This window comes from Parasteatoda tepidariorum, chromosome 10, assembly GCF_043381705.1.
Source record: "Parasteatoda tepidariorum isolate YZ-2023 chromosome 10, CAS_Ptep_4.0, whole genome shotgun sequence".
NCBI lineage: Eukaryota > Metazoa > Arthropoda > Arachnida > Araneae > Theridiidae > Parasteatoda > Parasteatoda tepidariorum.
Window position 1 is genome coordinate 74,364,592 of NC_092213.1, and position 13,636 is coordinate 74,378,227.

At 32.2% G+C, this 13,636-nt stretch overlaps 1 pseudogene; it reads left to right on the plus strand.

The window, feature by feature from the left end:
• The first annotated feature begins 2,015 nt into the window (after positions 1–2,015).
• On the plus strand, positions 2,016–8,760 carry LOC122268217 (TD and POZ domain-containing protein 1-like; annotated as a pseudogene).
• Positions 8,761–13,636: the final 4,876 nt, after the last annotated feature.

Genomic DNA, 13,636 nt, shown 5'->3' on the forward strand with positions numbered 1-13,636 from the left:
TTTACTTAAATTAAAAAGGGTTAAGACAATATGGTGATACGATATAATTTCTTTGAAAATGTCATTTTTACATCAAAGTTTTCTTTTTTCAAATTACTATCTCTAGACAGGTGTTTTAAAATTTCCAGAATTTTTGATGGGTAAAAAAAAAAATAACCACCCAAAATTTTCTTAATTCCTCTTTAGAATTTGTGGTGTTCTTCTCCCAAAATTCTCCATTCAACAATTTAAAAATGGGTTCCTATGCTCTTTATAAAAGAAACAACTGCTAATTCAGATGTTAAATAAAATTCTATGATATTTTATCAGTTTGAATTGTGTATTAAATATATAACAAGTTTTTATTTTATTTAAATATGAGTTCTCATTGATTGTTTTTTTTTTAAATGTTGCCATTCAGAGAGACAAAGTATTTTTTCCTTGTTTTGACTTTTGTGTATCTGTCTTTCTTTCCAGATAAATACTTAACGATTTTCTGGAACTTCCTTTGGGTCCCGCAGTGGACTGATCGTTAAGACACGGTTCCCAGCAGATTACCGAAGTCAAGCATCACTGGCTACGGTCAGTGTGCGGGTGGGTGACCACTTGGATCAGTCTGCGTAGGGACCGAGGGTGTGCGGTATTGGTCCTCGTTAAACTGTGCTACCGTAAAGTGCTCGACTTCGCGCGCAGGTCGTCGGGCTACCGAAGCGGGGGTGCCATCCCCTCCGCAGAGGATCAAAATTGTGATGGCATGCCTTCGGATCATCCTCCGGGATGTTTCCCAGACCGTCACCAATAGCCCATTGTGCAGCTCTAGTGCGACGTAAATTAACAACAACAACATTTCCTTTGGAATGTAAATAAAGGTCCTGATAATGAAAACAATTTTTGATTACAATACTCACTTCCACTGTTATATCACAAACTGTCGATTTTTGATGAATATTCTCTTTTTGTATTTAAATTGAAACAAAATCTATAATTTCGTATTAACACTTTGACGGAGATCGAACACCAGTGTTCCTTACATATAAAGCTTTTTCTACCGCTCTAATTATTAGAAAAAAACATATTTGCTATTTTTAATTTGAATGTAACAGTCCAACGTCTCTCAAAAAATCTGCCTGGAATTAAATTTATACTAAAATATGAAATCCAAAAAAGTAGTTTTTTATTCATATTGAAAAAAAATTATCAAGTACTTTTTTCCTTGTTTTGACTTTTGTGTCTCTGTCTTTGTTTCCAGATAATTTCCGTTGGAATGTAAATAAAGTTCCTGACAATTAAAACAATTTCTACTTACAATACTTACTTCCAGTGTTAGATCACAGCCACTACTAAGCATCTTATAATGTTACGGATATTCAATTTTCATATTTAAATTGAAACAAATTCTATAATTTTGTATTAACACTTCGACAGAGATAGAACACCAGTGTTCCTTACATATAACTCTTTTTCTATCGCTCCAATTATAAGAAAAATGCATTTGTTATTTTTAATTTGTAAGAAACAGTCCAGCATTACTCAAAACATTTGTCAGGATTATATTTATGCTAAAATATGAAATCCTAAAAAGTGGTTAGAAAAAAAATTTCATTCATATTAAAAAAATTTATCAATAATTTATTTAATAAATGAAAGAAATTTCAATAATGAATAGCTGTTTAAAAAAGTTCAAATTTGAAAAATTGTTTAGAAGTGAGTAATGTTTGGAAGATATTAGCCTTAAAGCAGGAAAAGACAAATGCGTTTTATGCTGTATTTCATTACCAAAAATCATTAAAATACTGAGTATAAAAGTTTTCATTTATTTTGATCTAAATTGATTCAAAATAATAAAAAAAGTATGAAAAATAAAAACCAAAGGGTTTTAAAAGTAATTTATTATATACACAGCTAAAGAATTCTTTTTAGTAATATAATTTGATTCTATATCTGTGGCAGAAAATAATATTTATCTTTATACATGTGGTACTTGTTTTCACCCAAAAGATTTTTTTTTTTCAAAATACATAGGCAAAACAAAAATCTGAATTCTTAATTTTTATTTTGGTGCAAATTCGACAGATAAAAAGTACATGTGATTTTTGCCTCAAATTATCACTGGTTGTCTGGATTAAATATCAATATTTGTTTATAAAAACAATCATCGTTAAATAGACAGGCAATACTGCAAGATACCACAAACTTTGAAGGCGTTGTGACCTGATATAATAATAGAAAATCAAATAAGTTAAAAAAAAGGAATAAAAAAAAGATGCATTGTAAGTGATAAAGAGTATTGATAACTAAACATTGATAAGCAGAGTAATAAAGAATGAACCTGTGTATATCGAAAATTCAAAGCATTATTTAACTTTATCTTATGGTCGCTGTTTTCTGCGTCGTTATATGCTATCGGTAAGTATTGTCTTCTGCCTGCATAAATTTTATTCTTTCAGTTCAGAAACATTATTTTGCTTTTTAAAAATATTAAGTTCGTAAATATTTGTCAGAGGAGTATTTGGAGTATTTTAAAAGTTATTCCAAAAATGCAATGTTTCATTAAAAAAGAATTGTAGTTATTCATTGATGATTTACATCTAAGTTTGCAAAATATCAGAAATTATAAAGATTAAAATTATAGACTCATTTTTGTGCCATAAAAAAACGGTAGCAATTAGTAGAAAATTGGAAAATGTTTTTAAATTTTGATTTGGCCTCAATACAGGAATTACAAGTTTACAGCTTATGCAGGAATTATAAGTTTATAGCTTATGAGGTGAGCTTTAACCACCATCTTGAATTTACTAAGAGGAGAAGAGGTGGAACAGGGGAAAGTGTTTCTCCAGTGTGAATTTTTACGCTGAGTTGGATGACACCAAAAACTTATATCTCTATGAATAATAGTTTGAAAGTTAGAGGAAATTGTTGCTGTTGTTGTTAATTTACGTCACACTAGAGCTGCACAATGGGTTATTGGCGACGGTCTGGGAAACATCTCGGAGGATGATCTGAAGACATGCCATCACAATTTTGATCCTCTGCGGAGGGGATGGCACCCCTGCTTCGGTTGCCCGACGACCTGCACGCCAAGTCGAGCACTTTACGGTAGCACAGTTTAACGAGGACCAATATCGCACACCCTCGGTCCCTACGCAGACTGATCCAAGTGGTCACCCTCCCGCACACTGATCGTAGCCAGTGATGCTTGACTTCGGTGATCTGCTGGGAACCGTGTCTTAACGATTAGTCCACTGCGGGACTAGAGGAAATTGAGTAAGGAAGTATAAAAATTACAATATTAGATTAAAATAAACTTACCTGACAGTAATTCTTATCTGGGAAAGTTAGGCATTCTTTCCAATTATAATTTCTACACCTCATAAAATAAAATCAAAACAAAGTTGATTAGTTCAAAGCTTTTAGAGTTCTGAAGTATAAAAAGTAAAATTTTTGAATAAGCCTTTTTGAGTTTTAGATTGGATATAAAGACAAGCGAAATATTGGATATGGTATTATTTTAGATACAAGTGAATAAAGTAGAAACCAATCCGATAGAATTATAGGTGATAAAATATTAGGGTTTCTACATTAAAATTATAATTTTTAGCCTATACTTATTTACGCATAAATAACCTTACAAGTTCGAAACTATTAAATCTGTCAACTTAATTTTGATTTCGTTAAATTAAGCATAAATCATTACATAACAAAGAATGTCCCTCCTGTCTAAATATCCATACTAGATGCTTATACAAGTACATGTACAAAAATTGTACTTTTAAAGAAAATAATCCTTATAAGTCTTTAACTTAGCAAGTGATTCTATCGATTTCTTGTGACAAATACATAACAGATTAAAAGAAACGTAAAAAAAATAAAAAATAAAAAATAAAAAAAAATTCTTGATTGAAATGTTACAAAAAAGTTGGTGCAAAAACTTTCTGCATATACTTTTTGTAAGCTTCCTCCGTGCATGTCAAGCCCGTGACTTTGGCATGCTGTGTTAAATATTTGTAGTAAAAAAAATTTAAAATTTTAAACCTTATAGTTTTCAAGCTGTTTAATTTTAAACGACAAGATTTGAACAAATCGGTCGAACAGTTTTTATAGTTGCAGTTCATTTCCGTCGCACTAGAGCTACACAATGGGCTATTGGCGACGGTCTGCGATACATCCCTGAGGATGAACCGAAGACATGCCATCACAATTTTGATCCTCTGCAGAGGGGATGGCTTCCCCGATTCGGTAGCTAGACGTCCTGCATGCGATGCGAAGTCGAGCACTTTACGAGGATCAATACTGCACACCCTCGGTCCTTACGAAGACTGATCCAAGTGGTCACCCGCCAGCACACTGACCGTAGCCAGTGATGCTTGACCTCGGTGATCTGCTGGGAACAGTGTCTTAACGATCAGTCCACTGTGGGACAACAGTTTTTGAGAAATATGAAATGCATTTCTTCTTTAAAGTTTTATAAATTTATATATTTTGTTTAAATTTTGAACTCGACATTTAAAATTACTTAGTTTGAAAAACTGTAATAATATGTGTGTCTCGCATTTTAAAATTTTTCGAGTAGCATTAAATAAAAAGAATAAAAAATTCTAAATAATTAATGAAAATAATTTTTTTCATGAATTTTTTTTTGTGCACATACGAGTGTTATAGGTAGTGCAGAATTGTTCGAATTGCCCTATTAAGCTATGACTAAAAATGCATAATCTGAATTTAACATTTAGGAGCTGGCAACTCTCCTGACTGAATTAAAGGGGATATATTTTTATCTTGCGGATAACTTTTTTCATGGTGGGATCCTTCAATATAGCCCGCCCTTGGTCATGCATATATTTTAAAATTAGCTGCAAAATTGATAGCAATATTACATTTAATGCAATTAAGTTTTATAGTATGAATACCATGGGAGAGCTGAATATTTGCTGCGCGGATATGGTGTAAATTTATTTGCCCAATATTTAAATAATGCACTCTACCACTTTTCATAATCTGTTTCTTTTATTTGCATCGCAAGGATCCTATTAGAGCATCGAAGACGAGCAGCATTGGCTGGCTGCTGTCAGTGTGCGGTTGGGTGACCACTTTGATTAATTTGCAAAGAGATATAGGGTTTGTGGTATCAGTCCTCGTTAAACTGATCTACCCTGAAGTGTTCGACTTCTCGCAGGCCGTCGGGCTACGAAAGCAGAGGAACCAGCCTCTCTGCAGAGGATCAAAATTGTGATGGCATGTCTTCAAATCATTCTCGGAGATGTTTAGACCATCCCCAATAGCCCATTGTGCAGATTTAGGTGACTTAAACCAACAACAACAACTTATTCGTGTTATTTGAGAAATTAACTTAAATTTTAAATTGATATTGGTTAAATTGAGAAATATAAATATTAATAAAATAAAACTCTATCTCTCTTTTACTTTTTTGGTGCACGTTCCGTCATTATGCATATAAATAGGTCTTGATATTGGCATAACTGTGTTTGAAGAGAGTGATATTTACACAAAAAAGGAATACTTATTTATTTACTTAACATACAGATTCTCTGTAATTATCGCCTTTGACATAGATTAATATATATTTTATTTAATTTGAAGTCCTAAAACGAAGTGAATTTAAAATAATATACATATTAGGGGTCGTGAATTTATATTAATGCCAGGAAAAAATTAAAAACCCTATGACAACTTGACGATTCTTTAACAAGAGAAGTCAAAAACAAATAGAAATCTGCTCCTTATAAATTGCCTGTAAAAAATGAGATGAAGTAAAATACGATTATTAGAAACAACTCCAAGCTGTAATAGATTGAAAATTTTAACCTCACTTGTTTCAATAGTAATTCGAAAATTCTTGAGGCCATTTTTGTTGTTATCCTCGCTGATACACCCATTTTGTATTTTTTTTTTAAATTTCACTTTTGACGAGCATTCTAAGATATATATTACAAGTGGTAATTATAGAACATCCAGAAAATGTATATATACATACCTGCCAGCTTTTAATTCCTTCAAGGATGAAATTTAAATTACAATTTTAAGCAGAAACACACTTTGCATTTCAAGCGAGCTTATACGGTCTACCTTAGTTACCTATATACCTATATGACATTTGAACCTGTATTGCATATTAATCTTTATATGTTTAATTTTTTTAAAAATAGCGGTGGATCAAAAAAATCATAAATTAATTTTATAAATGAACGGAATACATAAAAGGCATAGATTTTACTACCACTTTAAATATAGAAATAAAATTTTACGCCAAATGCGTAAAAGTTGGCAGGTATGATATATCAACATATTTTTTTTTGTTTCAGTAACAATGTCCAAAAGTAAGAAAGGATGCCATATAAGGACACAAATTCCGATCAGTACCTACACTTTCAAGTGGTCCATAGAACACTTTTCAAAACTTTTGCTGGAAAAAGAAATCACAAGTCCTGATTTTTATCCTTGCTGTTCTGGGGTTAAGTGGTATTCTACTTTAAAAAAGTCCTCGTCATATTTAACTTGGGTCATGTACAATCCTACAGAGCAAAATGTATCTGTAGAACACAGAATTTCTATTGTGGACTCAAGTGGAATGATATGGTTTAAAAAGAAACTACATAGGACCTATAACACAGAACAAAGTACTGTGAGTACCAATCGGAATAGAGTAATACGTTCGTCTTATGAGAACATTGCACAATGTGTACTGATTAACGATAGCGATACAATAAATACTAACGATATGTATCATCTGACAAAAGATATTGTCACATTTTCTTGTTTCATGACATTTTCAGGACACAATATCGAGAACCAAACCTTTGAGCTGATATCGGAAACTGCGGATGACAGTAAAAATCTCGTAAAATTGTCTAATGATTTAAAAACCATGTATGGCGTTTCTCTGTACACCGATGTGTGCTTGCGCATCGGTACTGACTCTTTGCGAGTGCACAAAGCAATTATATGTAGCCGATCCCCAGTGTTCGCAAAAAATGTTTGAACACAAGCTGGAAGAAAAAGAAACCAACGTTATAGAAATAGTGGACTTAGAAATGCAAGTTCTTAAAGATTTGATTTCATTCCTGTACACAGCGTTTATACCAAATGAGGATTTTGATTCTGTTCTAGCTTTGTACTACGCTGCTGATAAATATGATGTTTCAGATCTCCGCAAGTTTTGCGGCGAAATTCTCTTATCCAAGTTGACCATTGACAATGCTTGCCTAGTATTAGCACTCGCTGAACGCCACTCTGATCAAATATTGAAGGATTCTGTTATGACCTTTATGGATATAAATCTGGAGCCAATTTTAGCAACAGATGAGTGGGCAAATCTCGTCTCAGAGAATACTAAGCTTGCGGCGGAAGTGATGCGTACTCGTTCGAAAAACAAAACTGATGTTGAGATTAATGTTAATGAAATTGCTCAGATAAATGTTACTGAAACTGCTGAGTTATTTGGAGAGCCTATACTAAGCGGAAGGAATCAGTGGGAGGAATGCCTTGAAGTTCGAGGTCAAGTATATTAGGATTTAGAAACTCCTAGTTATAACAGACTTGAAATTTTTAACCTCTTGTTTCAATAGTAATTTGAAAATTTTTGTGGCCATTTTTGTTGTTATCCTCGCTGATTCACCCATTTCGTATTTTTTTAAAATTTCCCTTTGGACAAGCATATATATATATAAATATATATTAGCATATATATATATAAGCATATACATATATATATACAAGCATATATATATATAAGCATATATATATATAAATATATATATATATATATAAATATATATTTGTTTCAGTAACAATGTCCAAATGTAAGAAAGGATGTCATATAAGGACACAAATTCCGATAAGCACCTACACTTTCAAGTGGTCCATAGAACACTTACATTTGCTGGAAAAAGAAATCACAAGTCCTGATTTTTATCCTTGCTGTTCTGAGGCTAGGTGGTATTCCATTTTGAAAACGTCATCATCATATTTAACTTGGTTCATTTGCAATCCTACAAAGCAAAATGTATCTGTAAAACACAGAATTTCTATTGTGGACTCTAGTGTAAAGGTATGGATTGAAAAGAAACTTCATGAGACATATGGGAAACGTTTACAATGTGTACTGATTAACGATATCGATACAATAAATACTAAAGATATGTATCATCTGACAAAAGATATTATTACATTTTCTTGCTTCATGACATTTTCAGGACACAATATCGAGACACAAACCTTTGAGCTAAAATCGGAAGGTCCGGATCACAGTAAAAATCTCGTAAAATTGTCTAGCTATTTGAAAACCATGTATGGCGTTTCTCTGTACGCCGATGTGTGCTTGCGCATCGGCACTGACTCTTTGCGAGTGCACAAAGCAATTATATGAGGCCGATCCCCTGTGTTCGCAAGGATGTTCGAACACAAGTTAGAAGAAAAGGAGACCAACGTTATAGAAATCGTGGACTTAGAAATGCAAGTTCTTAAAGACTTGATTTCATTCCTGTATAAATCCATCTGAGTATGAAGTTTTGATAGAAATCTGACTTTCTGTGCCTTACAAGTAAATGAAATTCAAAAATACTATATCGCGATACCTCGCTATATCGCGATGCAAAACTGACGATGCATCACGATATATAATTTCTAATATCGCCCAGTCCTACCTCTGATATTAGCCATATCGGCTCTAGAATATTTATTATTAAAAGAACAATGGAAAATAAATTTATTATAAATTTTCTTATAATGTAATGTGAACGTGCTATATGCCAATTAAAGGAGTTACTGAGCAGTTTTGTCAGTCTCACACTTTTGGAGAAAGCGGTGTCTATAATAATACAAAAAACTAACCAATAAATCAATAAAATTCGGCTTAATAGAATAAATTCTTATTTTTGTCGGGTTTATTTTTATATATTTTTTTCGACAGGAAGGTGAACTTTTCCGACGAGTGCAGGGATTACAATCTCGAATTATACGTCCATTTTGTTAATCATAATTTTTTTATTATATTAAAAAAATTATTTTATTTTCCCGACCAGTAGAAAAATTATTTCTGATGGAATAGCACGTGCATTTCAACTACAGAATGATTGAGGTCCTCTTTACTTTAGCTCATACGACAACTTGGTAGGTATTACAGGTCTATTTTAACTCATATATGAGCAATTATAATTAAATTTATTAGCATATCTAAATACATACACTATTTAAGAGCAAATTTAAAAGAAAATGATTGACGGAGCAAACTTACTCCTTCATTTCTGTCACATAATTTAAAAATAGAATTCCTTACGTTAAACGGTGTGACGTTTTACAAAATACTTTTCTTTATTCTTGAGTTTAACAAAGTTTAACGTTTAAAGTTTAGCGAAGTTTAACACAATACTTTTCTTTATTCTTGAGTTTAACGTTTAAAATTTAACGAAGTTTAACAAAATACTTTTCTTTATTCTTGAGTTTAACGAAGTTTAACGTTTAAAATTTGACAGAATTTAACAAAATACTTTTCTTTATTCTTGAGTTTAACATAGTTTAACAAAATACTTTTCTTTATTCTTGAGTTTAACAAAGTTTAACGTTTAAAATTTGACAAAATTTAACAAAATACTTTTCTTTATTCTTGAGTTTAACAAAGTTTAACGTTTAAAATTTAACAAAGTTTAACAAAATACTTTTCTTTATTCTTGAGTTTAACGTTTAAAATTTAACGAAGTTTAGCACAATACTTTTCTTTATTATTGAGTATAACAAAGTTTAACAAAATACTTTTCTTTCTGAGAAAGTGTGCATGCATTATCTGTCTCAAAAAATGTGGTAGAGGACAGTCTTCTTGTCTCCCCATCTCCGTCGGGGGTGTTGAATTACTTTCCTTATGGAAACAGTAAAAAGAACACATTATCGTCTTTATGTTTTCAATTTATTCTCATTTGCAAAAGAAAAGAAAAACTAGATTTTATTAACAATGTAGTTATATTTCTTTTCAAGGCGGTAGCATTTTTCTCGACGACATTTAAGATTATTCCGATATCGGATCGTTTGCCCTTTCGCGCTACTGGTCCTACTGGTGACGCCTTTGTAAGATATATGCAGTGCTCGTGCTAAGGACTTCAAATTATTTGCCTGCAACTTAACCAAATATCAAAGGTATTAGCCAAATTTCAAAATTCTCAGCCAAAAGCAAATCTTAATAATTTAGGATTGATCCTTAAACAAAGAAAACTTCAAATCAAAATACAAATATACTATAAATTGATTTATTTTTATAAAATGCAAATTCAAATCGGGAGTAATTTTGCAGTTGTTGAGAAATAGAAGAACGATGAACAAGAGAGAACAAAAAAGTGGATGTTTTATCGTCTTTGAGGGAAAGAAATAGGAATAGGGTCGGAGCTAATTTTTGATAACTTTTTAGACGAAAGTCAGTAATATAACGATGAACCTTAGGCAATGTTATTGTCCCCAGAAAACATATTTTCTGCAAAAATATTGGAATGATAATATACATCTCGCAACTACACAATCTGTTTTATTCACACCAACTGTAGAAAAACATCTCGTCATGCTATATCACGGGATTAAACGGGAACGAATGTGGTTATTTGTATTTAAAGGTATTTTGTCTCACTCTTACGTGATGTTTCTTGTTACTTACATTATCTGGACTTAATATAATTTTAATTGGTTATTCTTCGTATCTAACGGAAATTATTGCAATGGTATTAAAAAAAAATAGAAAAAATTCCCTTTGAACTTTTTTTTATCCAGAATAGAGGTGAATATAGATTTTTTTTTCTCTGTAGAAAAAATTAAAGCTCTTTTAATGCGTTATTGTGTTGGAGCTTTGACTAAATAGGTCTGTTTTTGGTTTAATTATCCTCCGATATTATTATTTGACTTGAGAACTCACTTTTACAAAACTTCAAACAAGTATACCATTATTATTGAAATTAAGATTGTGGTGTGATCATGGGATCACCACAATGTTTACTTTTCCTTATACCTACTGGGCTGTCTCCAAAAGGAGCGCCCTCTTCGTTGCCTTTGCAGGATCTCTAGGGCTTGACTCCTAGCTCGTCTTTAGAGATTCTCGCAACCACTAGGGAGGGGACGCTATCTTTTGGAGATAGACCAGTATTCCCCGTGGATTTCTCGAGGGATAGCTTGCTTTTTTAAGCTACGTGTATTATTGTTTTTCCCCCTGTGTGCTCCAAGTTTGATATAATTCATCGTAATTTTATTCCTTTTTTAACTTCATAAATTTAACATATTGCAAATCATCTATTTCGTAAATTTTACTGTAACAAATCTCAAGTATGCTATTTAAGTAAGTTAATATTTTATACTCCCTGGAGCACATAGTCCACGTGTTGGATTTGATAATGTTTTATTCTACAATCCATGAACAATAGATGTACTCTATTCAAAAATATGACAATTAAATAAAAGGATTTGTGGTGTATTTGAAGTCTAGAGAAGTCTTTTAGCTATGCAACTTAGAAATATCTCCCATAAGAAGTAACTTCGAAGTTCCGATCCTGAGAATTAAAACAGCGTAACATGTAGCTCATCATCGTTAAGAACGTCTGAAGTAAGTTTGATAGCTGTTCATGATCGATGCCAGAAGACGAGGTACCACCAGCTCTGGCAATCAACATTTCCTCTTCACTATGCGGATCAACGCGGAATTAAAGATATATGAATGTGAAATATTGTAATATATTATTATATAGGTCACTATTTGTTTTATACTTAAATTAAAAAGGCTTAAGACAATATGGTGATAAGTTATAATTTTTCTTAAAATGTCATTTTTGCATCAAACTTTTTCGTATTTCAAATTATTATCTCTGGATAGGTACTTTAAAATTTCCAGCTGCTAATCATTGCTAATTTTTGCTGGGTAAAAAACGAATAATAAAAATCCAAAATTATCTTAGTGCCTCTTTAGAAGTTGGGGTGTTTATCTCTCAAAATTCTCCCCTTAACAATTTAAAAATGTAATTATCACGGGTTGACTGGATTAAAAAGCAATAATTGTTTATAAAAACAATCATCATTAAATAGACAAGCAAGGGTTAGTTCCATCAAAAAGTTCTCCCTGAAAGCAAATTTTCAGCAATACTTGATCCAGGAGTTTCCTTGTCTTCCAGATTGGGTTCAAAATTACAAGGGTATGGAGTTAAACATTCGTAGCTGTCAACCCAAAAATTAGGCCGGCTGTTCAACGACTGTTATAATATTTACCCTACTAGTGAATTGCAATTTATCAAATGCTCTTCTTTTGTGGTGGCGGCCGGCCTGTGTAGGGGTTAGGGAACTGCCCTTGCATCAGAAAGACCGGGATTCTGGGTTCGAATCCCGGGCAAGCCATGGATGTTCTTTCCTTCTCTGTACTATCTGTACTGCGGGAGCAACGTTGGCTCATCTAATATGGTGCCCCTGAAAGAGTGACCAACAAATCTGCCCTTCAGATGTCTGTATGACGTAAGTTATTCTCCAGGTGGGCATTGGAAGAAAAAAATCTTCTTTTGTAGTTTTAACAGGGAAGAAAGATAAAATAACTCTTAATTTATGTAAATATTGAAGCATTAGTGCCTTTATGAATGCTTTTTTTTAATGAAAACAATCACATTTTGTGTTACGCGTAGAGAAAAACCACGAAAATATCTTTTAGATTGCTGACCGATAATAGGATTCCAGCTACATGTTCGTTATCGTAATGAAACTTTTTTTTATAATCAATAATTTTTTTAATCATCCTCAATCAGAGCCGAATTATACCTTTCGTAGGCCCTACCTAGGCACGTGCCTATAGGTTAATCCGACCCTGTCCTCAATAGACAGTCTGTCATCTTATTGAAGTTGTAAAATGCTCTTTGTATTTTTGTACTTTTTTGAACACAACCCAGAAATCGAAGTAACTCGCAATTTAAATATCAGAGTAAAATTATATTTATAAAAGCTGTTGGAGTTAACTATTAAATGAAAAATTAATATTAAAACAAATCAAATTTTGTGATACAAGGGAAACCACGAAAATGTTTTTCAGTATTTTTTGACGGTTGTTTGACATTTAAATGTTCACTGTATATTTAATAATCATTTTTTTAATCATCCTTGATATATAGTCTTTTAAAATGTTGTAAAATGCTCTTCTTATTTTTGTACTTTTTTGTACACAACCCAGATGAGACTCTTATCTCAACAAATATTATCATTTTCCAATTTATCGTGTTTGTATGAAGTTTGATGTTTTGAGCAGCTCAGATTGCTTTATTTTCCCTCGGCAAAAACATTTTAATGTTATCCTAAAAAGACAAATGTTAACACTAAGGTTTAATTTCATTTAAATTTAAAAGAAAATGATGGCCACTAGATGGCAGTAGCAATTATGTGCATACGGAGATGATACCCGACACCTGTCATAACAAAATAGTGATGGGCAATAACAGGTATTTTGAAATAACAGGTTCCAGCTGTTACTATACAAAATAATACCTGTTCCAAATACCTGCTCCAAAATAACAGGTCTAAGAAAAAAAAATTCTACTTTTTTTACATTTGAAAGATAATTTAATTGTTGCTGCTGTAGTTAATTTGCGTTGCACTAGAGCTGTACAATGGGCTAATGGCGACGGTCTGAGAAACATCCCTGAAA